This window comes from Heloderma suspectum, chromosome 10, assembly GCF_057233095.1.
Source record: "Heloderma suspectum isolate Gila_16-S chromosome 10, 16-S_ref, whole genome shotgun sequence".
NCBI classification, from domain to species: domain Eukaryota; kingdom Metazoa; phylum Chordata; class Lepidosauria; order Squamata; family Helodermatidae; genus Heloderma; species Heloderma suspectum.
The window spans coordinates 733,581-758,535 of record NC_139467.1 but is presented as its reverse complement, the minus strand read 5'-3'; the positions used below and the strand labels follow the sequence as shown (position 1 = coordinate 758,535).

Here is a 24,955-nt window from a genome sequence, read left to right as displayed (position 1 = left end):
AATGCTATAATTGTAATGAAATTATGCATTTAAGGGGGGAATGTAGCAGCCATATCGGGGGTCAGACTAAGTAGCCTCATGCAGTCTCATGCTTCATGTTCTTGCTGAGCTCTTTCTCCCTTGAATATATTGTTGTAAGCTGACGAGATACAGGAATTCCTTATCTTGTCAAAGGTCATACAATTGTATATCTTGTTCTCTGCTGTTCTCTTCTGTTCTCTCCTTATCATGGCTACCCTATAACCCAGTTCTTGTATTATAAACAATGGTGCTAGGAGAAGAAATGTTGAGGACTGCAACCCCACACGGGAGGGGGAGGAGGAGCCGTTTCATATGTGTCACAATGTCTATAAAACCAATGTGCTGATGTATTTCGGGGCTTCTGGCTCTTTGGAAACGATTCCAGCCTTAAGCCCACGCGTTAAATAAAGAATCTCTTTTTCCTTCACTCCGTGGTCTCTCTGACTCTGGGTTCTGCAACAGTACTAGTTCCCCTCTAATCAGCACTGGTTAGGCCTCATCTGGAGTACTGTGTCCAGTTCCACATTTTAAGAAGGATGCAGACAAACTGGAGAGGGTTCAGAGGAGGGCAACAAAGATGATCAGGGGATGGAAACAAAGCCCTATGAAGAGAGACTGAAAGAAGTGGGCATGTTTAGCCTGGAGAAGAGAAGACTGAGGGGAGATATGATAGCGCTCTTCAAGTACTTAAAAGGCTGTCACAGAGAGGAAGGCCAGGATCGTTTCTCAATCATCCCAGAGTGCAGGACACGGAATCATGGGCTCAAGTGACAGGAAGCCAGATTCCAGCTGAACATCAGGAAAAACTTCCTGACTGTAAGAGCAATACGACAATGGGACCCATGACCTAGGGAGGCGGTGGGCTCTCCCACACTGGAGGTGTTCAAGACGAGGCTGGACAGCCATCTGTCAGGGATGCTCTGACTTGGATTCCTGCAGTGAGCAGGGGGTTGGACTCGATGGCCTTGTAGGCCCTTTCCAACCCTACTATTCTATGATTCTACACCAGCCTAAAATCCTGCACTTAAAACGGGGCTTTCTGCTTCTGTTTTAAATGCAGGATCACAATAACTCCCTTTTTCACCCACTTCCTCCCCCCACTTTCCCTCTCCTTCTCCCTGTATCTGAGTCTTCCATCATCTTTCATTGATCTCACTCCTCTTCTTGCCGCTTTCCCTCATTTCACTGAGGGAACTCAAGCAAACACAGCGGGGTAATTTGATAGCTCATTATCTGTGATCTATTTAAAAATGGAACAAAGGGCATTTAGTGCAGGAGATGCCTTGATCACGGCGTCCTGTAAAGAGTCCACAAACTACCGTGAAGGAGCCATCTCAATCGCAGGATAAAAGCTCCATGTGAAGAAAGCCATGGGGAAAGTATATTAGTAACCATGACTTCCTATATTCTGCTGCCTTTGGAGTGGGCAGGGGAAAGGATTCTCTACATCAGCCCACCCCTGTCTTGACAAAGCCACAGCTGAGGTATTGCTTCCCTCCTAGAGGAGCTCACAGGCTCAAGGTGATCCTGCCTGGCCAGGGCCATTCGGTCAGATGGGTCGGCCACCTCCAAGGCACATGACCATGGGATCAAAGGCAGCAGCTGGGAGAGAGGCAACCGCACACACTGGCTGTGGTTTCCAGCGTGTTTAGTGAAGGCTTCCTTGACCAGAAGAAGTGAGTCTTAGACCCCTTAGTGAAAAGTGCTTGGCAGGCTGCAACTTGTCAGCTGTATTTCCAGGCAGTTGCTATAGTAAGGAGTCAAAACAAACTTCCCTCTTCCCTGTTTTCGCAGGCATGCAAACACTTTTTTGTTCCAGCAGGCCTTTGGGGATAACTAGTCTGGACCTGGGAAAATGCGACGTATGGATACCATTTTTGTTGTTCTGGTTGTCTTTTAATGTTTTAATATCTTTACAATTTTAATATTGATGATTTAATTATATTTTTAACTTTCATACAGTTGTATTTCTATTTCTAGGTTTTAATTGTAGCAGTTTTAACGTTGTAAGGCCGCCTTGAGTCCCAGTATTGGGGAAAAGGCGGGATATAAATAAATACAATGATGATGATGGTGGAGGAAGGTTTTCCCAACGGCACGGGCGGGGAACAGCCCATCAGGGCCGCTGCCTTTTCCCCTCCAGAGCCAGAAGAGGTCGGCGGGCCCTGCTGGGGCTACAGGAGCCACCATTTCTAATTTGTGCAAAGAAGCTGGGGAGTCCAGAGTGGGGCACAAGCAAGCCCCTTCCTCAGTGTGAACGAAGGGAGCTCACCGAAGGAAGAGAGCCCATGCCGTCCAGTCCAGCCTCGGAGGGAGGAGGACAGGCCTACTGGGGTAGCCCCGGACTGGTGGGGAGGTGCCTGTGAGCTCCTGGGAGAGGAGGGGCTGAGGCGTGTGGTCAGCTTGGCTGGGAAAACTGTGCCCCACCCTCTGCAGTGGGACAATGCCTTTTCAGCTGCTGCCTACTTCCCTATAGCCATGCAGATGTGCTACAAGAAAGGGATCGGCCCGTCCTCCATGGCAGCAGAGCTACCCTCGACCCAGACCGCTTCCCTTCCCCCTTGGCACTTCGCTTGCAAACACATGGCACTCCTTTGTTCCTGGTGAACTTCACCATGGAGATGCCGCCTGTCTGATGCTGAAGCCACCTGTTGGCATTGTGTCGTCCAAGCAGAGCCACTCCAAAGGCAGGGGCCGGGGGGGGGGGGAGGCTCCTCGTGGGAAGCATGAATGGTTGCACACTGTCATTTCCCCTGTAGAGACATTAAGCCACACTTGACCCTCTTCAAGGAAGCTGCTGATTTCATCCATGACAAATGAACATGGCAGGGATATTGTGTTGACATCCCCCTTCTGCTGAGATACAAAAGAGCTTTTGATTAAGCTGGCATTGCCTCTGACACTGAGGGTCACCGCGATAGCTCCTGTTGCATATGGAGATGTTATTTTGCACTGATGGGCTTTCTTCCTCAGCAAGAGGTAATTATGCGCAGGCCAGCAGCTCTGAATTATAGCCCAGTGGTGAGGCTTGGTGCTGCCAATGCCTCTGGAAATGATGAGGTTGGAGGGGTCTGCCATCATGGTGTGTTTGGGGGGGCAGGGGAGAGCCAAGGTGAGGCCTCTCCCATGAAGTGGCTCCCATTCTGGAAGGCACTGAATATCAGTGCTCCACCAGCCAGGAGGCCTCGTGCCGCCATTCCATCTTTTTGCTGCTGGGGGATGAACAGCTGGCTGCAGGGGCACTCCTGGGGTAGGAGGGACTCGCAGAGCTGGCAGAAAGGGGCAGCCCTGATCTTTCTGCAAGCACTGACTCCTCTGACTGGGGGCAGGGGAGCACAGGGTGTTGTCTCCAGAAAGCAGGTCTCTCAGTCTCGCTGTGCCAGATCAAAGAAGATTTATGGGTGGGAAGCAGGAAGGGGAAGGGTGGTGGTGGCAGCGGTCAGAATACGCGGAGCTTGTTGAGCCTGAGCAGATGATGAAGAAAGGAGTGCAATTTGCACTGAAGAGAGTGCCAGGCCCGGGAGGAGGAGTGGGGTAAGGAGAACAGTCCAGATTGTTGGGGTCCAGAGAATCCCCTAGCCACACATGCACAATTTTCTTGGCAAAGAAGGAAGGTGGGGAGATCCTCTCTCCTGGTCTGGCACGGGCAACTCTCACCCCCTCCCCCAGCTGAAAGACAACTGAAGGGTCAGATTATTGTCCCTTCCAGGTACTGAATGTGTGATCCCAACTAGCCCCACGTCTCAGCAGGCAGCACTTTGGCTGGGCCCAAGGCAGATTTTCTTCATGCTGCCAAGAGCAGTCTGGACTAGTAGCAGCCACAGGTACGACTTGGTCCAGCCACAGGCTGGTAACTCAGAGGCTCCTGTTCTTCCAGCCTGGTCAGCATGACAGCCATGGTGGCTGCCACGCCTGTCCATGGTGCAGACTTCGCATGACCAGATAGGGGCCTCTTGAAGTTATTGAGGAAGTGTCCAAGGCAAGTCAGGTTGAACAGTCAGAAATTTATTAAAGCACATCATGGCCGTGGGAGAGACAGACGAAACTGCATCTCTCCCCAAATAAAAAGAAACAGGATGCATTTATTCAGACTGAAAGTTGGAGAACCAAGAAAATACACTATGCATGCTCAGAAACCGGTTGGTACTCGGCACAGTCTTATCAGCACAGCAGCCTTCTTATCTTTAGGGATGAGTTACTTTGGCAGATAGGAATTTCCTGCTTATGATGAGCAAGTTACAATTCCCTTCTCATGGTCACACACGCACACTCGATCCCATCAGGCACCTAGCCTGAACCAAACTACTTACAAGGCCTAGTCAGGCCTACTTTCACAATGTGCATCTGTCTTCAGTCCTTCCCTGAGAAATGTTTCCTGATCAAGTGAGCAGAACACACAGCAGGGGAAATGTATTCTTTGCACTGAAGGGTGGGGTGGAGGCAGGCAGTGGATTGGAGGGAGAGTTGCTAGCAGAGACTGTGACCAAGTCTTTGCCTGGGCGGGGGTGGAGAAGCACCCCTCCCTTCCACCCTGTCTGTACCCCTTGGAAGTACTGGTGTGACCCCCCAACAAGGGTGAGTTCCCAAGAAGGCTCCTCCTCTGGGAAAAAGAAAAAAAAAAAAAAGCTGGGAGGTTTTTTTCCCGCCTCCCAGCTGAGCAGAGCAGAGCAGAGCAAGCTGCTCCAGCTGGTCCAGGGACTACAGAAGCAGGCAAGCTCCCAGAGAGCGAGCGAACAGAGCGAGCGAACAGGGGGAGCAAACAGGAGTTGGCCAGGGGAGTTGCAGTGGTTGAAGAGACAAAGGAGACAAAGGAGACAGAGGCTAAGAGGTAAGTGGGTTGCAGGAAGCCCAGGGCGCTGCCCTTTATCCTTCTGACTGGCTGTGAGCTCACCAGGAGCTTCTGAGAGCTCCAACTGAATTGGAGGGGTGTGGCCTGAGTACTCCCAGCAGCTGACTGGGCGGGAAGCTTCAGTCTGTTTCCCACCTCCCAGCTGAGCAGAGCAGAGCAGAGCAAGCTGCTCCAGCTGGTCCAGGGACTACAGAAGCAGGCAAGCTCCCAGAGAGCGAGCGAACAGAGCGAGCGAACAGGGGGAGCAAACAGGAGTTGGCCAGGGGAGTTGCAGTGGTTGAAGAGACAAAGGAGACAAAGGAGACAGAGGCTAAGAGGTAAGTGGGTTGCAGGAAGCCCAGGGCGCTGCCCTTTATCCTTCTGACTGGCTGTGAGCTCACCAGGAGCTTCTGAGAGCTCCAACTGAATTGGAGGGGTGTGGCCTGAGTACTCCCAGCAGCTGACTGGGCGGGAAGCTTCAGTCTGTTTCCCGCCTCCCAGCTGAGCAGAGCAGAGCAGAGCAAGCTGCTCCAGCTGGTCCAGGGACTACAGAAGCAGGCAAGCTCCCAGAGAGCGAGCGAACAGAGCGAGCGAACAGGGGGAGCAAACAGGAGTTGGCCAGGGGAGTTCGGCAGGGGAGGTCAAGGGGGAGGCCCCTAACATTTTTTTTTTTTTTTAACTAACTTTTTCCCATTTATTTGTCTTGTAACACACACTTCCACACCAGTGGGACTCTGCTTTTAACCTCTACTGAGTAGAGGAGCAGGCACAGGCTAGTCTAGAACAATCACAAAGCTAGACACAAAAAGGGAAAAGAGGCTATGGAAGGACAAGACTCTCCAGTGGTGGTGACCTGCAAGGTGTGTGCAATGTTTGTTTTCTTGCCTGAGAACAACATGGCCTACACCTGCAACAAGTGCAAGTTGATCACGCTGCTGGAGGAAAAAGTAAGTGGACTGGAGCGGCGACTGTCAACCCTCCGGGGAATAAGAGAACACGAAGAGTTCTTGGACAGAATGGGGGAACTACAGCAGCAAAGGGCAGACCAGAAGCTTGAAGAGCAACAGCAAGATGAGGCAGAAGTGGGAAATGCTGAGGAGAAGAAAAATGGAGTAGAGGATACTCCTTGGAAAACGGTGACAGTTAGGAGAAGAAGAACTAGACGCCACTCTGCACCAGTGGAAGCGGTGGAGCTGTGGAACCGATTCCAGGTACTTGCAGATGAGACTGGAGGACAGCCTGCAGAGGAAGAATCACAGGGGAACCTGCATGAGAGTGAGCAAGAGGCTAAAGGTCAGTCAAACAGAGGCGATGAAACCCAGGCCTACAAGAAGAAGAAGAGAAGAGTGGTAGTAGTGGGAGACTCCTTGCTGCGTGGGATCGAGACCCAAGTATGTCGCGAAGACCCGTGGACTCGCCAGGTATGTTGTCTCCCGGGAGGACAGATTAGAGACGTGACTGAAAGGTTGCCTGCACTCATAAAGCCCACTGACAGGTATCCCTTTCTTCTCATCCATGTGGGAACAAATGATACCGCCAAGCGGAGCTACGAAGAGATCACGTCAGACTTTGAAGCTTTGGGAAGGAAACTCAAGAACTTTGGGGCCCAGATAGTTTTCTCATCCATCCTTCCAGTAGTTAGAAGAGGGATAGAAAGGGAACGAAAAATACTCCGGGTGAATGACTGGCTACGAAGGTGGTGCCGACGAGAGAGATTTGGATTCTGGGACCACGGGCTATACTTCCTGGAAGATGGGCTGTTGGCTAGGGATGGGTTGCACCTCACAAAGGATGGGAAGAATGTGTTTGGACACAGCATGAAGAACTTCATCAGGAGGGCTTTAAACTGAATCCTACGGGGAAGGGAGATGTAATGTTGGGGGTAACAATGGACGTAGGCGCATGCACTGCAATGGAGAGAACAGCGCTGATAGCGCCCAATAATAGTCTTCAGACACATGTAGGAAGAAAGCCAGACTATGAAGCACATGGTCTTCGATGTCTATATACTAATGCCCAGAGTATGGGAAACAAACAGAATGAACTTGAACTCTTAATACAGGAGGGAAATTATGACTTGATAGGTATAACTGAGACTTGGTGGGATGACTCTCATGACTGGAATACAGCAGTTGAAGGATATAACTTGTTCAAAAAGAACAGGAGGAACAGAAAGGGAGGCGGGGTTGCACTGTATGTGAAAAATACATATCTCTGCACAGAAATACAGGAGGAGGAGCTTGGTAGCCCCATCGAGAGCATCTGGGTTGAAATAAATGGAGCAAAGAATAAAAGGAACCTGGTGGTCGGAGTCTACTACCGGCCACCCAATCAAGGAGAAGCCAAGGATGAAACTTTTGAAAAGCAAATAGCCAATGTTTTAAGGAAGCATGATGTAGTAGTAATGGGGGACTTCAATTTCCCCGATATTTGTTGGGAGACAAATTCTGCAAAACATGGCCCCTCCAGGAAATTCCTGACTTGTGTGGCGGATAACTTCCTCCTACAGAAAGTAGAGGAAGGAACTAGAGGATCGGCTATCCTTGACTTGATCCTAACCAACAGAGATGACTTAGTGGATAAAGTAGCAGTTACAGGAACTCTGGGGGAAAGCGACCATGTTGTACTTGAGTTCTTGGTTCTAAGGGAAGCAAAAGCCGAGTGTACTCAAACGCGTACCCTGGATTTTAGGAAAGCTGATTTTAATAAACTCAGAACAATGATCAGTAAGGTCCCATGGCAAACAATGCTAGCGAGAAAAGGAGTCCAAGATGGGTGGGAACTTTTAAAAAAGGAAATTCTCAAGGCACAATCACAAACAATTCCAACAAGAAGAAAAGGTGGAAGACAACAGAAGAAGCCAATGTGGCTTCACAAAAAGCTTAGGGATGACCTGAAAACAAAAAAGGACACATATAAGAAGTGGAAAGAAGGCCAAGTAACAAAGGAAGAGTACAGGCAGGTAGCACAGAATTGCAGGGATGGCGTCAGGAAGGCTAAAGCGGAGAACGAGGTGAGGTTAGCGAGGGATGCTAAAAACAACAAAAAGGCTTTCTTCAGCTACGTGCATAGTAAAAGGCAGAGGAAAGAAATGGTGGTTCAGCTATTAAATAAGGATGGCAAAATGATAACAGATGACAAAGAAAAGGCAGAGGTGCTCAATTCCTACTTTGGCTCAGTCTTCTCCCAAAAGAGGGTCTATGACCCCCCTGGCAAAGGCGAAGTACAGGCTGAAGGGGCAGGATTGCAGCTTGAGATCGACAGGCATATGGTCAAGGAACACCTCATTACTTTGAATGAGTTCAAATCTCCAGGGCCAGATGAACTGCATCCTAGAGTAATAAAGGAACTGGCAGAAGAACTCTCAGAACTGCTGTCTATTCTCTTTGAGAAATCATGGAGGACCGGGGAAGTGCCAGATGACTGGAGGAGGGCTAACGTTGTCCCTATCTTCAAAAAGGGTAAAAAGGAGGAACCTGGGAACTACAGACCAGTCAGTCTGACATCAATCCCTGGGAAAATTCTGGAGCAGATCATAAAGCAATCCATCTGGAAGCACCTTGACAACAATGCCGTGATTACTCGAAGCCAACATGGATTTGTCAAAAACAAGTCCTGCCAGACAAATCTGATCTCATTTTTTGATCAAGTCACCTCCCTTGTAGACCGTGGGAATGCTGTAGACATCATATACCTCGACTTCAGCAAAGCTTTCGACAAAGTGCCCCATGATATCCTGATGAGCAAACTTGCTCGAAGTGGGCTAGATGAAACAACGATCATGTGGATCCACAGTTGGCTACAGAATCGGACTCAAAGAGTGCTTATCAATGGGACCTTCTCAAGCTGGGGAGAGGTAACGAGCGGGGTACCGCAGGGCTCAGTCCTGGGCCCAGTGCTCTTCAACATTTTTATTAATGACTTGGAGGAGGAGGTGCAGGGAATGCTGATCAAATTTGCAGATGACACAAAATTGGGAGGGATAGCTAATACTTTGGAAGACAGAAACAAAATTCAAAGTGATCTGGATAGACTGGAGTGCTGGGCAGAAAACAACGGAATGGCATTTAATAGGGACAAATGCCAAGTTCTGCACCTAGGAAAAAGAAACCAAATGCACAGTTACAAGATGGGGGATACGTGGCTCAACCACACTACGAGCGAGAAGGATCTTGGAATTGTCGTCGATCACAAGCTGAATATGAGCCAACAATGTGATGTGGCTGCAAAAAAGGCAAATGCTATTTTGGGCTGCATTAATAGAAGCATATCTTCCAAATCCCGGGAAGTACTAGTTCCCCTCTACTCAGCACTGGTTAGGCCTCATCTGGAGTACTGTGTCCAGTTCTGGGCACCACACTTTAAGAAGGATGCAGACAAGCTGGAGAGGGTTCAAAGGAGGGCAACAAAGATGATCAGGGGACTGGAAACAAAGCCCTATGAAGAGAGACTGAAAGAACTGGGCATGTTTAGCCTTGAGAAGAGAAGACTGAGGGGAGATATGATAGCACTCTTCAAGTACTTGAAAGGTTGTCACAGAGAAGAAGGCCAGGATCTCTTCTTGATCATCCCAGAGTGCAGGACACGGAATAATGGGCTCAAGTTACAGGAAGCCAGATTCCGGCTGAACATCAGGAAAAACTTCCTGAGTGTCAGAGCAATACGGCAATGGAACCAATGACCTGGGGAGGTGGTGGGCTCTCCCACACTGGAGGCCTTTAAGACGAGGCTGGACAGCCATTTGTCAGGGATGCTCTGACTTGGATTCCTGCATTGAGCAGGGGGTTGGACTCGATGGCCTTGTAGGCCCCTTCCAACCCTACTATTCTATGATTCTATGATCCTCCCTCCCAGCCGGGAATGAGAAACAACCACAGGCACATGAGCGTGGGGGGGGGGGGGGCAGCCTGGCTGACACTCCACGCATGTCGACGTGAGAGACTTTCTCCAAAGCATCTAACAACTCTGCTGACCTTGAAAACGTGATCCTTGTTGCAGCAAAAATCCCAGCTTCAACTATAACCTGATGGGATCTGTGCTAGCGGTGATCGACCAGGAACGAGATCTTGGGGTTGTGGAGGACAGCTCAGTGAAGACGTCAACCCAGTGTGCGGCCGCTGTAAAAAATGCGAAGCTCCATGTTAGGCATAATTTGAAATGGGATTGAGAATAAAACTACCAACATCATGCTGCCCCTATACAAATCTATGGCGCGACCACACCTGGAATACTGTCTACCGTTCTGGTCTCCACAACTAAAAAAATATATCGTAGAGCTGGAAAAAGTGTAGAAAAGGGCAGCTAAAATGATCAAGGGGCTGGAGCATCTCCCCTATGAGGGAAGGTTACAACAGCTGGGATTGTTTAGCTTGGGGAAAAAAGAGGGTCAGGGGAGACATGTTAGAGGTGTAGAAAAATATGCATGGTGTGGAGAATGTGGATAGGGAGATGTTTTTCTCCCTCTTGCATAATTTTAGAACCTGAGTTCATACCATGAAGCTGGTTGGTGAGAGATTCAGGACAGATAAAAGGAAGGACTTCTTCATGTAGCGCATAGTCAAACTATGGAATTCACCACCACAAAATGTAGGGATGGCACCAATTTGGATGGCTTTAGGAGGGGACTGGACAAATTCCTGGAGAAGGCTATCAGTGGCTACTAGTCCTGCAGGTTATGTGCTACCTCCAGTATGAGGCAATATGCCTATATACACCAGTTTCTGGGGAACATGGGTAAGAAGGTGCACTTGTATCCTGCTTGGGGTTTCATGGTCGACAGCTGGTTGGCCACTGCGTGAGCAGAATGCTGGACATTGACCCCGTGTGCAGCTGCTGTGAAAAAGGCCAGTTCCATGTCAGGCATAAATAGGAAGGGAATTGAGAAGACAACCACCAAGGCCATACTCCCCTTGATAAGCATTCACCACACCCACTTTCCCTGGTTTTTGGGTGGTTTCCCAGTTTTTATGCAGTTTTCCCTTATCCTAAAAGGTTGAAATTCCTCTCCTGAGGTTTTGTTACTAGCAGTAGGAGCTTGAAACTAAAATATGCGGAAAGTCTTTGTGGGGAGCTCACCCCACCAATTTCACCTTCAGCCCTGCCCAGCATTCAGGTGTGGCCCCCTAAGCTTCCCTAAAATGCAATTTGGCCCTTGGGCAGAAGGAGGTTCTGCGCTCCTGACACAGGCACTGAAGAGCGTGGCCTGCGAGATGGGGCCCGCCCCGCCCCGCAGCACAAGCGTCGCAGCACCAAGCAGAAGCCTCCAGTGCTCCCCCCCTTTGGAACCAACCCTGTGGGCAGGAGCAGGAGTGCCGCGCCACCATGCCTCCCACCCCCGCCCCACAGAGTTAGTCCGGAAAGATACCGTGGCTGATGGCATCTGAAGTCACCAAGAGATAAGGAAGGCCAGGAGGGTCGCAGCCCCGCTGCCTCTCTCCTCACAGAAGCCTCTCTCAGGGCAACCAAGGCTTTTCCAGTGCCAAAAACAGGCCTGAAACCAGACTAAAATGGACCCAGATAATCCACGTGACCCAAGAGTGCCTAGAGATGAACTGCCACCACCTGCTCAAGCACCTTGCCGAAAAAGGGGGTATTTGCAACGGGGTGAGGATTGTTACTCTCTTCTGGGTCCAGAGAGGACTTCTTAAGAAGAGATGGCACGGCCACTTCCTTCAAGGCAGCTGGGACCACTTGCTCTTGCCTGGGGGCTTTAATCATCTCTTGGTGTGCCCAGCCAGCACCAGATGCATTTAGCCAAGATGTCCATGGGTCAAGTACACAGGCAGCTGAATGAACCCTGCCAAGCACCACATCTGCATGCTCAGGCTGCAGGAACCGAGAATGATCCCGTGCAATAGGCCTGGGCCATGCTCTGGATGCCTCCGCAGGGACTGCTCCAACAGTGGGGCCCAGGTCAGGGTAGAGAGAAGGCATTCTGTCCTCGGAGAGTCTTGCACCCTTGGCACAGCAGGCCTCCGAGACTTTTGACAGAGCTCTGAGAGGGTCAAGCTGTAACAGGCCCTTCATCATTTGGAAAGTCTCTGCTTGAGACTGGCTACTTGAGGTTGCAAAGGTATCAGAAAAGTAATGTTTCTTTGCCACCATCACTGCCGTAAGGTAGGCCCAAGAATGAACTATTACTTGTGCTGGGTAATATCCACTGTGAAACTTGTGTCACATGCATTCTAGCCATCTCCCAGCCTGTTTAAACACCCCCAGCTTCCCAGTAAACTAGGCAGCTAGCTGAGCTCTTTTCTGAAGGACCTGAAGCTTGGGAGTGGTCATGTCAACAGCCTGTCCCATCCCACCATTCCACGATGAGACCAGGCCTTTGGCAGGAGCACCAGCCATAAGCTGGAAACTCACCAAGAGCATTCATTATGCCAGACATCTCTACGGGGAAACCCACTTAACGGCACTCCCCCAGAGAGGAATGGCTGTTGCTAATCTAAACCTCACCAGGAAGGGGACTAACCATGACAATAGGGTCACAGGACACGCACACCGGCTCCAGACCGTCAACTCCCTAACTAGCCAAAAGTACCAGGTCCAAAGTGGTCCTGCAGAGCGGGTAGGGAGGTAATATATGGAGACAGCCCCATGGTTACGATGGAAGTCCTGAAGTCTGGAACTGTTCTTCCCTTCCCCTGCAAAGACAGCCTCAGCATGGATGGCGAAATCCCCCAGGACAATCTTCTTGGGGGCTTCCAAGACCACACCTGAGACAATCTCCACTCACATGGGCAGTGAAGTGGTCAGTACACCAACATAAAACACAATCAGGGCTTCTTCACATGGAGCTTTTATCCTGCTATGGAGATTGCTCACTCATGGAAATTTGCAGGTCCTTTAGATGACGTCATCAACCTCCAGGGCATCTCTCGCACTATATGACCTTTATTCCGTTTTTTAAAAGATCAGAGATAATGAGCTATCAAATTTCCGCGCTTGAGCTCTGCTTGAGTTCCCTCATGAAAAAGGAAAAGCTGCAAGAAGAGGAGCTAGACCAATGAAGCATATGGAAGACTCAGATAAGGAGGAAAAGGAGGGGGAAAGGGGGAGAGGAAGCATGTGTAAAGGGAGTCCATTGTGATCCTGCATTTAAAATGGAAGCAGAAAGCCCCATTTTAAATACAGGTTTTTAGGCTGGTGTAGAGATGCTCTCAGTCTCTCGAGCCCAACACCAGGTACAAACACTGAAAACAAGCAGTCAGCTGAACAGGTCCCCTGGAGGTAGAGAGGGAATCCCCATAGATGACAACAATGCCCCACACCCACCCACTCTTCAACCTGTGTTGGGCTTGTGCAAATGCCCAGGTGGAAAAAACTGAGAACACCTCCTCCCAGCTCAACCACCCAGGTTTCTGTGATATATTCCAGGTCTCCCCCCATTCCCATCACAATTGTGGTTGAGAGATTATTTTATGTATGTATGTATTTATTACATTTCTATACCGCCCCATAGCCGAAGCTCCCTGGGCAGTTTACAAAGATTAAATGTCTTATTATGGACTGTGCTGGCATTACACAGCCACACCACTGGACTCAAGAGCAAATGGACAGGACTTGCTGGATGGAGTGGGGACCATGTTGAGATGTCTTGTTGCACTTAATCTCAAATGCCCAGAAAGTAAAGTCAGAAAAATCATAGAATCAAAGAAAAGTAGGGTTGGAAGGGGCCTAAAAGACCATCAGGTCCAACCCCCTGCTCAGGGTACGTGTTTGACTACACTCGGCTTTTGCTTCCCTTAGAACCAAGAACTCAAGTACAACATGGTCGCTTTCCCCCAGAGTTCCTGTAACTGCTACTTTCTCCACTAAGTCATCTCTGTTGGTTAGGATCAAGTCAAGGATAGCCGATCCTCTAGTTCCTTCCTCTACTTTCTGCAGGAGGAAGTGATCCGCCACACAAGTCAGGAATTTCCTGGACGGGCCATGTTTTGCAGAATTTGTCTCCCAACAAATATTGCGGAAATTGAAGTCCCCCATTACACTACATCATGCTTTCTTAAAACATTGGCTATTTGCTTTTCAAAAGTTTCATCCTCGTCTTCTCCTTGATTGGGTGGCTGATAGTAGACTCCGACCACCAGGTTCCTTTTATTCTTTGCTCCACTGATTTTGATCCAGATGCTCTTGATGGGGCTACCAAGCTCATCCTCCTGTATTCTGTGCAGAGATATGTCTTTTTCACATACAGTGCAACCCCACCCCCCTTTCTGTTCCTCCTGTTCTTTTTGAACAAGTTATATCCTTCAATTGCTGTATTCCAGTCATGAGAGTCATCCCACCAAGTCTCAGTTATACCGATCAAGTCATAATTTGCCTCTTGTATTAAGAGTTGAAGCTTGGTCTGTTTGTTTCCCATACTCTGGGCATTAGTGTATAGACATCGAAGACCATGTGCTTCATAGTCTGGCTTTCTTCCTACATGTGTCTGAAGACTATTATTGGGCACTATCAGAGCTGTTCTCTCTGTTGCAGTGCGTGCGCCTACATCCATTGTTACCCCCAACATTACATCTCCCTTCCTCGTAGGATTCAGTTTAAAGCCCTCCTGATGAAGTTCTTCATGCTGTGGCCAAACACATTCTTCCCATCCTTTGTGAGGTGCAACCCGTCCCTTGCCAACAGCCCATCTTCCAGGAAGTATAGCCTGTGGTCCCAGAATCCAAATCTCTCTCGTCGGCACCACCTTCGTAGCCAGTCATTCACCCAGATCATTTTTCATTCCCTTTCTATCCCTCTTCTAACTACTGGAAGGATGGATGAGAAAACTATCTGGGCCCCAAAGTTGTTGAGTTTCCTTCCCAAAGCTTCAAAGTCTGACATGATTTCTTCGTAGCTCCGCTTGGCAGTATAATTTGTTCCCACATGGATGAGAAGAAAGGGATACCTGTCAGTGGGCTTTATGAGTGCAGGCAACCTTTCAGTCACGTCTCTAATCCGTCCTCCCGGGAGACAACATACCTGGCGAGTCCACGGGTCTTCATGCGACATACTTGGGTCTCGATCCCATGCAGCAAGGAGTCTCCCACTACTACCACTCTTCTCTTCTTCTTCTTGTAGGCCTGGGTTTCATGTTTGACTGACCTTCAGCCTCTTGCTCACTCATGTAGGTTCCCCTGTGATTCTTCCTCTGCAGGCTGTCCTCCAGTCTCATCCGCAAGTACCTGGAATCGGTTCCACAGCTCCACTGGTGCAGAGTGGCGTCTAGTTCTTCTTCTCCTGTCACCCTTTTCCAAGGAGTATCCTCTACTCCATTTTTCTTCACCTCAGCATTTCCCACTTCTGCCTCATCTCGCTGTTGCTCTTCAAGCTTCTGGTCTGCCCTTTGCTGCTGTAGTTCTCCCATTCTGTCCAAGAACTCTTCGTGTTCTCTTATTCCCTGGAGGATCGACAGTCGCCGCTCCAGTCCACTTACTTTTTCTTCCAGCAGCGTGATCAACTTGCACTTGTTGCAGGTGTAGGCCATGTTGTTCTCAGGCAAGAAAACAAACGTTACACACACCTTGCAGGTCACCATCACTGGAGAGTCTTGTCCTTCCATTGCCTCTTTTCCCTTCTTGTGTCTAGCTTTGTGATTGTTCTAGACTAGCCTGTGCCTGCTCCTCTACTCAGTAGAGGTTAAAAGCAGAGTCCCACTGGTGTGGAAGTGTGTGTTAAAAGACAAATAAATTTAAAAAGTTAGTTAAAAAATAAAATGAAAAATAAAATGAAAAAAAATAACAAAAAAGATAGGGGCCTCCCCCTTGACCTCCCCTGCCGAACTCCCCTGGCCGACTCCTGTTTGCTCCCCGTTTGCTCGCTCTGGTCGCTCGCTGTCTGGGAGCCTGCTTGCTTCTGTAGTCCCTGGAGCAGCTGGAGCAGCAAGGAAATCAAAAGTCAACACTTCTGATCAGGCTGTCGGCCCGGCAATGCCGCCAACGCAGCTGACTCGGCACTCTCCATCCCCCCTCCCCCAGCGCCCCGAAGTAGCCCGGGACAAACAGCATCCGCAGGAACATGGGGTGGCTCGGGGTGGCTTGCGGGCTGGGAGGCAGACTGCGCCCCCAGGGCAGCTTTGGATGGCCCCGGCCCCTGAGGGGCCCCAGGGGAGTCCGCTGTCCCCCCCCCCCGGCTGTCCGCTTCGGGTGCCCCTGCCCGAGGCCCTGCTGCTGCTGGCAGCCCTTTTTGGTGGCAGCGGCCCTCTGCTGGTGGCCTCTCCGGCCAGGTGCTCCCTCCGAGGCCCTTCACCTGTGGCCAGCAGCTGCCTGGAGGGGGAAGCAAAGGGCAGAGAGCTGCCCCGGCGCTCTGGCTGGGCCCCAAAGACTGTTCCAGCCCTGCCCCTGCCCCAGTGCAGCCCAGTCGTGCAGGCTGCGTGGTTGCTGCCAGCGCTTTCGGGAAAGTGCTCTGGGGCTGGGGAGAGGCAGCGGCCCGTCGGAGGACCAGGTGAGGGGGGGACCTCCACACCAAGTCTGAGAAGTGGAACAGAGGAATGTCCCTACCTAGCTGGAACAACAAACGCAATTTCAGGAAAGGCAGCTGCTGAGTCAGGAAACCTCTGAAGAGCTGAAGTATCCAGTCAGAAACGAAGTCACACACGTAGCTCTATACAGGCAGCTCTGCTTCAGGAAATAATTGCAGAAGAACTGAATCAGCAAAGACACAAGAAAACAGGCATTGGGAGACCGAAAACAAGGGCTAAGCAGGGGGAGAGGACCATTTTGGGAGGAGGAGCAGCGGAGGGTGGGGAAAGGAGCTGCTTTGGGGTCCGATGTATTCAGTACCATCGTGGGCAGTGATGCAGTGATGAGGCTCGCAGGGACGCAGCCCTGGCACTTTTTGATTAGCAGGGATGCCGACACCCCCAGGGCTGGCCTAAGGAATTTGCTGCCAGATGCAAAGAACAAGATGGCACGGTGGGCACCCCCCGATCCCATGTTCAAAAGCCAGCTGGACTTTTCCCACACTGGTGAGGGGCCAGCAGCTTCCACCACACCCGAAGGCAGAGGGGACAGGCTGCTTGGCACACAGCTCTCCTCCAACATCTTGCTGCTGCCTCCCAGCATCTGCCGCCTGAAGCAACTGCCTCCCTCTGCCTAATACTGGGGCTGGCTCTGCACCCCACCCCCTCAGCATTCCCTGTTCCCCCTGGCTTTAGCTGCAATCCTCACAGTCGCAGAGGGGAAATGGATTTTCCCCAGCAGCAATATATGACTGCAAGCTATCCCTGCTGCAATAAAAAGCATTTGGGGGGATGTCTCAATCTGGAATAAGCAATTATGCCCCAATGGTTTACCAAAGACCTGCTCCTGGAGGAGCTAAAACTGCTAGAGCAGGGGCACTGTTGATATGGGTCGATACCACAGCCACATTTTCGGACGTTCCTTGGGGCCATGGCTAAGGGGGCTGTCATGGTGAGCACCTGCCCTTCACAATGTGCCATGACACCACTAACTACGGCACTCCAGGCTTGGCTTTGAAGGCTTTTCGGGCAGCAAACAGTCATGGCTGAGGCCACAGGGAGGAGATGGACCTCAGCTCTGGGGCTGCCACATCTGTCCCTCCCACTCTCTCCGCACTAAACTGCAGATCAGCACAGAGCAAGGCCTTGGAGGAACAGGGGTAAGCAGAGACCCCAACTCCCAGCAGAAGATACAGCACCAGGATTTCTAGGTCCTTTCCCCAGAACTATATAGAGGAAGGGGGCCAACACAGAAGGTGTACTGTGGCTGATATACATGGAAACCCATTTGGGAAGGGCTCCAATAAAGCACATAGGGTGGTCCTCACTGCAAACAATTGGAGTGCCAGGATCATAACCCTCCTGCCCCACAGCCATCCTTCCCTCCCTTCCCATCAGAAGAACTGGTGCAGAAGTCCTGCCACCAGCAAATGGCTGGAAGTCACTTCTGCCATTGTTGCCATTTGGGGTCGGCCAGCCCAGAATGGCTGAGCGGGTGTGTGGGGTCCTGGGCTAGTAGGGCCCTGGTTAGTTCCGAAGTGCTTCCCCTCCCCTCACATGACTCAAAACCAAAGGGCAAGAGAGACCAAGGCGGCGGGAGCAGGGCAATGCTGGGGGCAGACAGGCTGAGCATGCACGGCCTGTGTCAGATGCCTCCTCAGTGACACATGTGGACGGATGCATGGCATACCAGGACACACTCAAACTCCTCTGTAGGCTCTGGGAAAGGTGGGACCAGCCTGGAGTATGCAGACCAAGCTCTGGCATGTAGCAACCTAGGCAGAGGTAGAGAGATGGGGGGCCAGCTGACCCACATGGCTCGAGAGAAGCACCGTTCCAGAGGGACAGACGTGGCTCTCCATGGTAGTGGCCATGGCTGCGCAGCAGCAGGATCAAGCAATGGCATTTTCAAGCCCCATTTTGTAGCAAGAGAGAGACGGAGGAAAAGGTGCGAACGGCTCAGAACTCACCATGGCTGGTCTCTGTGCCAGGTGGTGTGAGTGACTTGCTGGGGGTGGGGTGATCACAAGCCAAGAAAAACCCAGGTATTGTCAGGAGTGCCCTAGCGGCCTCTTTCAGTACACTCTAATAGCCAACTTAAGACACAGACGAAAGGATTCTTTTCAAGGCTTTAATCCTTTTATAACTTAATGACTCTTTAAGATGCTAATCACCAGCAACTAAGCAATGAACAGCAGAGTAGCCTATGCCCCGGGTAGGCAGTTGGTCCCCGTTTGAAGGAGAATTACTTGAAGACCCTGAACTTATGGGCTAGGGAGAGTTCCACCGTCTTTCCCTTGGGTCCACGGGACGCAGCCGTTGCTTGTGCGCCAAACGGGCGCTATGCCTCCTTTCTGCGCCCTCCATTGCTTGTCGCTCCCTGCGTCTGCGTCGAGTGTCTAGCAAGCCCCCCTCCCGCACTTTCTCACTGCCAGGGTCACTATCTATCTCAGGAATGCTGGCAGGAGGAATCTCTGCCACCTGCTGTGCCTGTGAGGAATAAGCTGGCTCCTCTCCCATGGATTGCTGATCCTCCTCAGAATCAGAACTGCTCTGGGGCTCTATCGGCTCAGTTTCCACCCTGACAGGTATTGCCACAGGCTATGGCCAATATTGACCTAGCAAAGCCAGAGTCTCTGAAGGAGGATTTGCGGCAGGCAGGGGGAAAGGGCCAACCACAGGGAGGGTGTTTCATGGTTGGAATAAATGGAAACCGGCCTGCTGCTTGCTTGCCCTTATCCTTGGGATGACAGGCTAGAGTTTAATGCTGTTTGCAGCACCTGCATGGCTCATTCAGCCCTGGGGATTAACACAGGTGCCTCCGTGTGCATCCATGGTCCCCATTATGCTGCTTCTGAATTGCACTGCTGAAGGTCAGACAAACACAAGATGTTGGGGGCATGGTAGGCAGGCGCTCCCACCCACTCACCGACTCAGCAGCCTTGAGGGAAGCGGGCTGCCACTGTTGTATGAATAAACCAGGGACTCTGGAATTTTTCCTTCTGCAAATATTTGCCATTTCCAAAGCATCGTCTATTTAAGAAATTGCTGGCTGTGTTGGAAAGCAGCAGCAGCAGGAGTCTTTGTGTTCAAGGGTCTCCAGATGGAATAGCGCATTCCTGCTTCAGAGAAGAGAAGCACAGGGATCTGAACACCTGGGCTTAATCCTGACTTCCCACAGGAGGGTCCTTTGCACTGCTGATGCATTGCTTTTCCGCAGTCAGCTGGAAGTGGATAGAAAATGTGGTCGCGCACAGCGCTTCACTATGTCCCCCATGAAAATCCTGTCTTCCCCTCCTGCTCTGGTTATGGCCTGGAATATTGCAGCAAAACAAAATGCCATTTCCTGTTCTGCCCTTTGGGCCTCTGCCACAACTGGGCGCCCCCCTGCCGAGGTGTCAGTGCTCACCTTCTTTGGGCCTCAGAAAGCACCAGCACAATATAAGTTGCAAGCAACTAGGAAGGAATTCAGTGCAGAGCACATTGAATGGGCTAGATGAAACAACGATCTGGTGGATCCACCGTTGGCTACAGAATCGGACTCAAAGAGGGACCTTCTCAAACTGGGGAGAGGTAACGAGTGGAGTACCGCAGGGCTCAGTCCTGGGCCCAGTGCTCTTCCACATTTTTATGAATGACTTGGAGGAGGAGGTGCAGGGAATGCTGATCAAATTTGCAGATGACACCAAATTGGGTGGGATAGCTAAGACTTTGGAAGACCGAAACAAAATTCAAAGTGATCTGGATAGACTGGAGCGCTGGGCAGAAAACAACAGAATGACATTTCATAAGGATAAATGCCAAGTTCTGCACCTAGGAAAAAGAAACCAAATGCACACTTACAAGATGGGGGATACGTGGCTCAACCACACTACAAGCGAGAAGGATCTTGGAATTGTTGTCGATCACCAGCTGAATATGAGCCAACAATGTGATGTGGCTGCAAAAAAGGGCAATGCTCTTTTGGGCTGCATTCAGAGAAGCATAGCTTCCAAATCCCGGGAAGTACTAGTTCCCCTCTACTCAGCACTGGTTAGGCCTCATCTGGAGGACTGTGTCCAGTTCTGGGCACCACACTTGAAGAAGGATGCAGACAAACTGGAGAGGGTTCAGAGGAGGGCAACAAAGATGATCAGGGGATGGAAACAAAGCTCTATGAAGAGAGACTGAAAGAACTGGGCATGTTTAGCCTTGAGAAGAGAAGACTGAGGGGAGATAGGATAACACTCTTCAAGTACTTGAAAGGTTGTCACAGAGAAGAAGGCCAGGATCTCTTCTCCATCATCCCAGAGTGCAGGACACGGAATCATGGGCTCAAGTGACAGGAAGCCAGATTCCAGCTGAACATCAGGAAAAACTTCCTGACTGTAAGAGCAATACGACAATGGAACCAATTACCTGGGGAGGTGGTGGGCTCTCCCACACTGGAGGTGTTCAAGACGAGGCCGGACAGCCATCTGTCAGGGATGCTCTGACTTGGATTCCTGCATTGAGCAGGGGGTTGGACTCGATGGCCTTGTAGGCTCCTCCCAACCCCACTATTCTATGATTCTATGAAACAGAACACCCACTTCTGGCCTGCGCTGAGGCCTCTGGAGGGAGGGAGTGGCAACCTAGTTGGGGCTCTGCAGAGCATCATGGCTATTCCAGCCTGCGTTGGTGGCCATGTTGTTGCTTTCCTTGCCACACCAGCACCAACTGCCCCCCCTCTAGTCCCGGAGCCACAAGGCTTTGCCACACAATCACAAGGCATGGGAGTTGGTTAGTCATTTGTTGCATAGTCCATATAGCCTGGGTGCTTTCCTACTGCTTCTTCTGTCTTTTTCCTTACCAGAAGGAATCTCTTAAGGAGGGAAAGATGGAATAGCTGTTCGATGCCTTCTGGGTGGCAGTGCCAGTAGACCCGTCCACTTCCTCAAAGCTGTGCTTTCCTTTTGGGCAAGCTCTCCCACGGCAATATTCTGAATGTGGAAAAGTGCAGCCCATTCTCACGCCAGGAAGCACATCTGCCTGTGCTTGGATTGCATCTGGAATGCGGTTTGCACTCATGCCGGGTGGGCACCTACAAGGGGTATTTTGACATTACAGAGGAATAAGACAGCTCCCCTACCCACTGCCGGAACCTTTTGTTAGCTGCCTTGTACAGGACTTACTTCTTGCTTTGGTGACTCACTGCTCTACAACTTCTGTGTGCTTCAAAAGTGGCAGATTACAGCACTTCCAAAAGACAAATCTTTTCCCACCATTATTCATTTTTGCTATTTATTTTTTTAAAAATATAAGCCATCTTTTACCCATGATGGATCCCAGGACAGCATACACTCCATCCCATGCCCATTATTGTAACCGTCAGTTTTGTTTTTTTGAAATGGTGTGGAAGCTGTGTTCCATCTTGGAGCAGCCATCCAGTCAGGCCTTTTCAAAAAGTAGGGCTGACCGGGTAGCAAACTGCAGGCTGATCCATCTAGGGAGGTGGTGGGCTCTCCCACACTGGAGGCCTTCAAGACGAGGCTGGACAGCCATCTGTCAGGGATGCTGTGACTTGGATTCCTGCACTGAGCAGGGGGTTGGACTCGATGACCTTGTAGGCCCCTTTCAACCCTACTATTCTACGATTCTATCTCCCCTGCCCCATCCATTACAAGCAGGTTGGATCTCATAATTTTGTTGGACTGGGGCTTGCCCAAGCATTGCACAAAACAAACGTGGGTGGGGTGGCATCCCTTTCCCTGGGATTTCCCTGTTCAGATCCTTGCATGACCTTTAAGGTCCAGAGCAATGCAGCATGGAGCTTCCCACGATCCTGGCTGGGACCCTCTGCCCAAAGACAGGCCCTCTCCTGCTGACGCTGTACTGCAGCAAAATGGCCTCCAAGTTCATTTGGAATTCCAGCTCAGAGGCTGCTCTGTAGGTCTGAAGAGGCCACGCTGGGAAGGCAGGCAGCCCACCATCCCTGAACCACAGCAGGACAGGCCGCGCTCAGCAGACCTCATGGTTTCCACGGCCTTCATGAAAAATGCAGAGGTGGCTTGTCTCATGATTTCTCAGCAACATCATTAATGCATAGATTATTCATCACTGACATGCCCAGGCAGAGATTAGGAGAGCCCAAGGATTGGGAGCAGCAGGCCAGATGCTCCAAAGCGAGGCCAGAGGCAGAAGGAGCTCCTGCCCTACCACAGGTAGACTGGGGGTGGGGTGTGCTGGTGCCATCTTGCAAGTTGGGAGGGGACGCAGCTCAGTGTGACAGAGCCCGCTTGCATGCAGAAGGTCCCAGCTTCGATCCCCAGCAGCATCTCCCAGGTAGGGCTAGGAAAGAGTCCTGCCTGATCCTCTGGAGAGAGCGCCTTCACTGCTGGCCAAGGTCAGCCAGACTCTGGGTGAGATGGACCTGGGCAGGTCCGACTTGGTAGAAGGCCGCTTCTGACACTCCCATGTTATGTGAGTTGTATGTGTGCTGGGCGAGATGACCAAGGGCCCGGCAGGGCAATTGGAGCAGGGCAATGCTGGGCGAGATAACCAAGGGCCCAGCAGGGCAATCGGACCAGGGCAATGCTGGGCGAGATGAACAAGGGCCCGGCAGGGCAATCAGAGCAGGGCAGTGCTGGGCAAGATGACCAAGGGCCTGGCTCTAAGAGAGACACTTCCATGTGTTGAAAAGGCAGCATTCTCCACCCCAGGAAGCCGCCGAGCTTGTGGGGTGAGGGAAGGGCACTAAAGCCCCAGAGGTTCGACTGAGCAGAAGCTGAGAAGCACTTCCCTCTAATGGTGAGCACAGGTGGTTGAGTGCCAACAGGAGAGGAGTCAAATAGGGCTACTGAGGAACAAGAGGTATCAGCATTCACAGGAAAACCCTGAAGTATGCAGAAGTAGGATGTTTAGAAATCTCAGAGGGGGCACAGCCACCCACTCCAGCGGGGACTGTGCATGTTCAGCGGCCTCTCGGAGTCACACAATGCTGTGCCATCAGTTGGAAAATAAAAATGAAAAAAGGGGGGGGGGAACGGAGTGCATCGACCGGCTTATTTATTCAAATTATACCCTGCCTTTCCTCAAGAAGCCCCAGGCAAAGTTAAAACAATAACAATTTTAAAAATAGTTTGACAACAACAATACAATAAAGCAGCCATATAATACTGAAACAGCGCTTTAAGTTGCAGCATTCTAGAAACACACTGGAAGCCAGCGCAGAGACATTGCACCCTGTGCATCCCGTGAACTACCTGGCAACTGTACTCTGAACCAGTGGAAGCTTCCAAACACTCTTCAAGGGCAGCCCTACACACACTGCGCTGCAGTAACCCATCATATCTATCACCAAAGTGTACGGCATGTTTGTAGTCAATTAAATCTAAAATGAAAAAAAAAATCTGTTGGGAATCCAGCGAACTTGGCTTGCCGAGGACCCATGACCACGTAGCCTGCAGAAGAGTCCTTTTAGCTGCATAATGCATAAAGACTGAAGCTTCCCAACTTAGTAACTGGGAGCCCCGCCCCCACCAATGAAGAAATAACTCCTTGAGCCATCCCAAAGGCAACTATGGCAAAGCAGAAGAAGACAAGGCAACTGCAGGGACTCCTCCTCCTCCAGTTAAACTTTCCCAGGCACAAACTGACTCTAGCCTTGCTTTGCAGGATGGGAGTTGAGGGCACTGTGCTACGGTGGTTCCGCTCCTAACTGTAGGGCCAATTCCAGAGAGTGGTATTGGGGGACTCGTGTTCTACCCCAGGACTATTAAGCTGTGGGGTGCCACAGGGTCTATTCTATCCCCCATGCTGTTCAACACAAAATTGGGTGGGATAGCTAATAATTTGGAAGACAGAAACAAAATTCAAAGTGATCTGGATAGACTGGAGTGCTGGGCAGAAAACAACAGAATGATATTTAATAGGAATAAATGCCAAGTTCTGCACCTAGGAAAAAGAAACCAAATGCACAGTTACAAGGGGGATACTTGGCTCAACAACAATACAAGTGAGAAGGATCTTGGAATTGTCGTCGATCACAAGCTGAAGATGAGCCAACAATGGGATGTGGCTGCAAAAAAGGCCAATGCTATTTGGGCTGCATTAATAGAAGCATAGCTTCCAAATCCCGGGAAGTACTAGTTCCCCTCTACTCAGCACTGGTTAGGCCTCATCTGGAGTACTGTATCCAGTTCTGGGGACCGCACTTTAAGAAGGATGCAGACAAGCTGGAGAGGGTTCAGAGGAGGGCAACAAAGATGATCAGGGGACTGGAAACAAAGCCCTATGAAGAGAGACTGAAAGAACTGGGCATGTTTAGCCTGGAGAAGACTGAGGGGAGATAGGATGGCGCTCTTCAAGTACTTGAAAGGCTGTCGCAGAGACGAAGGCCAGGATCTCTTCTCCATCATCCCAGAATGCAGGACACAGAATAATGGGCTCAAGTTACAGGAAGCCAGATTCCGGCTGAACATCAGGAAAAACTTCCTGTTAGCGCAATACAACAATGGAACCAATTACTTAGGGAAGTAGTGGGCTCTCCCACACTGGAGGCATTCAAGATGAGGCTGGACAGCCATCTGTTGGGGATGCTCTGACTTGGAGTCCTGCATTGAGCAGGGGGTTGGACTCGATGGCCTTGTAGGCCCCTTCCAACCCTACTATTCTATGCTTCTATATGAAGCCGTTGGGTG

General features: G+C 50.7%; 1 protein-coding gene across 2 annotated transcripts in view; it reads right to left on the bottom strand.

The window, feature by feature from the left end:
* LOC146337380 (uncharacterized) overlaps positions 1-24,955 on the bottom strand; it is a 54,234-nt gene that overhangs the window by 24,653 nt on the left and 4,626 nt on the right. For both annotated transcript variants that reach the window (XM_084814505.1, XM_084814506.1), the window contains one exon: positions 9,823-9,966. The gene's annotated coding sequence lies outside the window, so the exon portion shown is untranslated. The remainder of the gene's footprint in view (positions 1-9,822; positions 9,967-24,955) is intronic.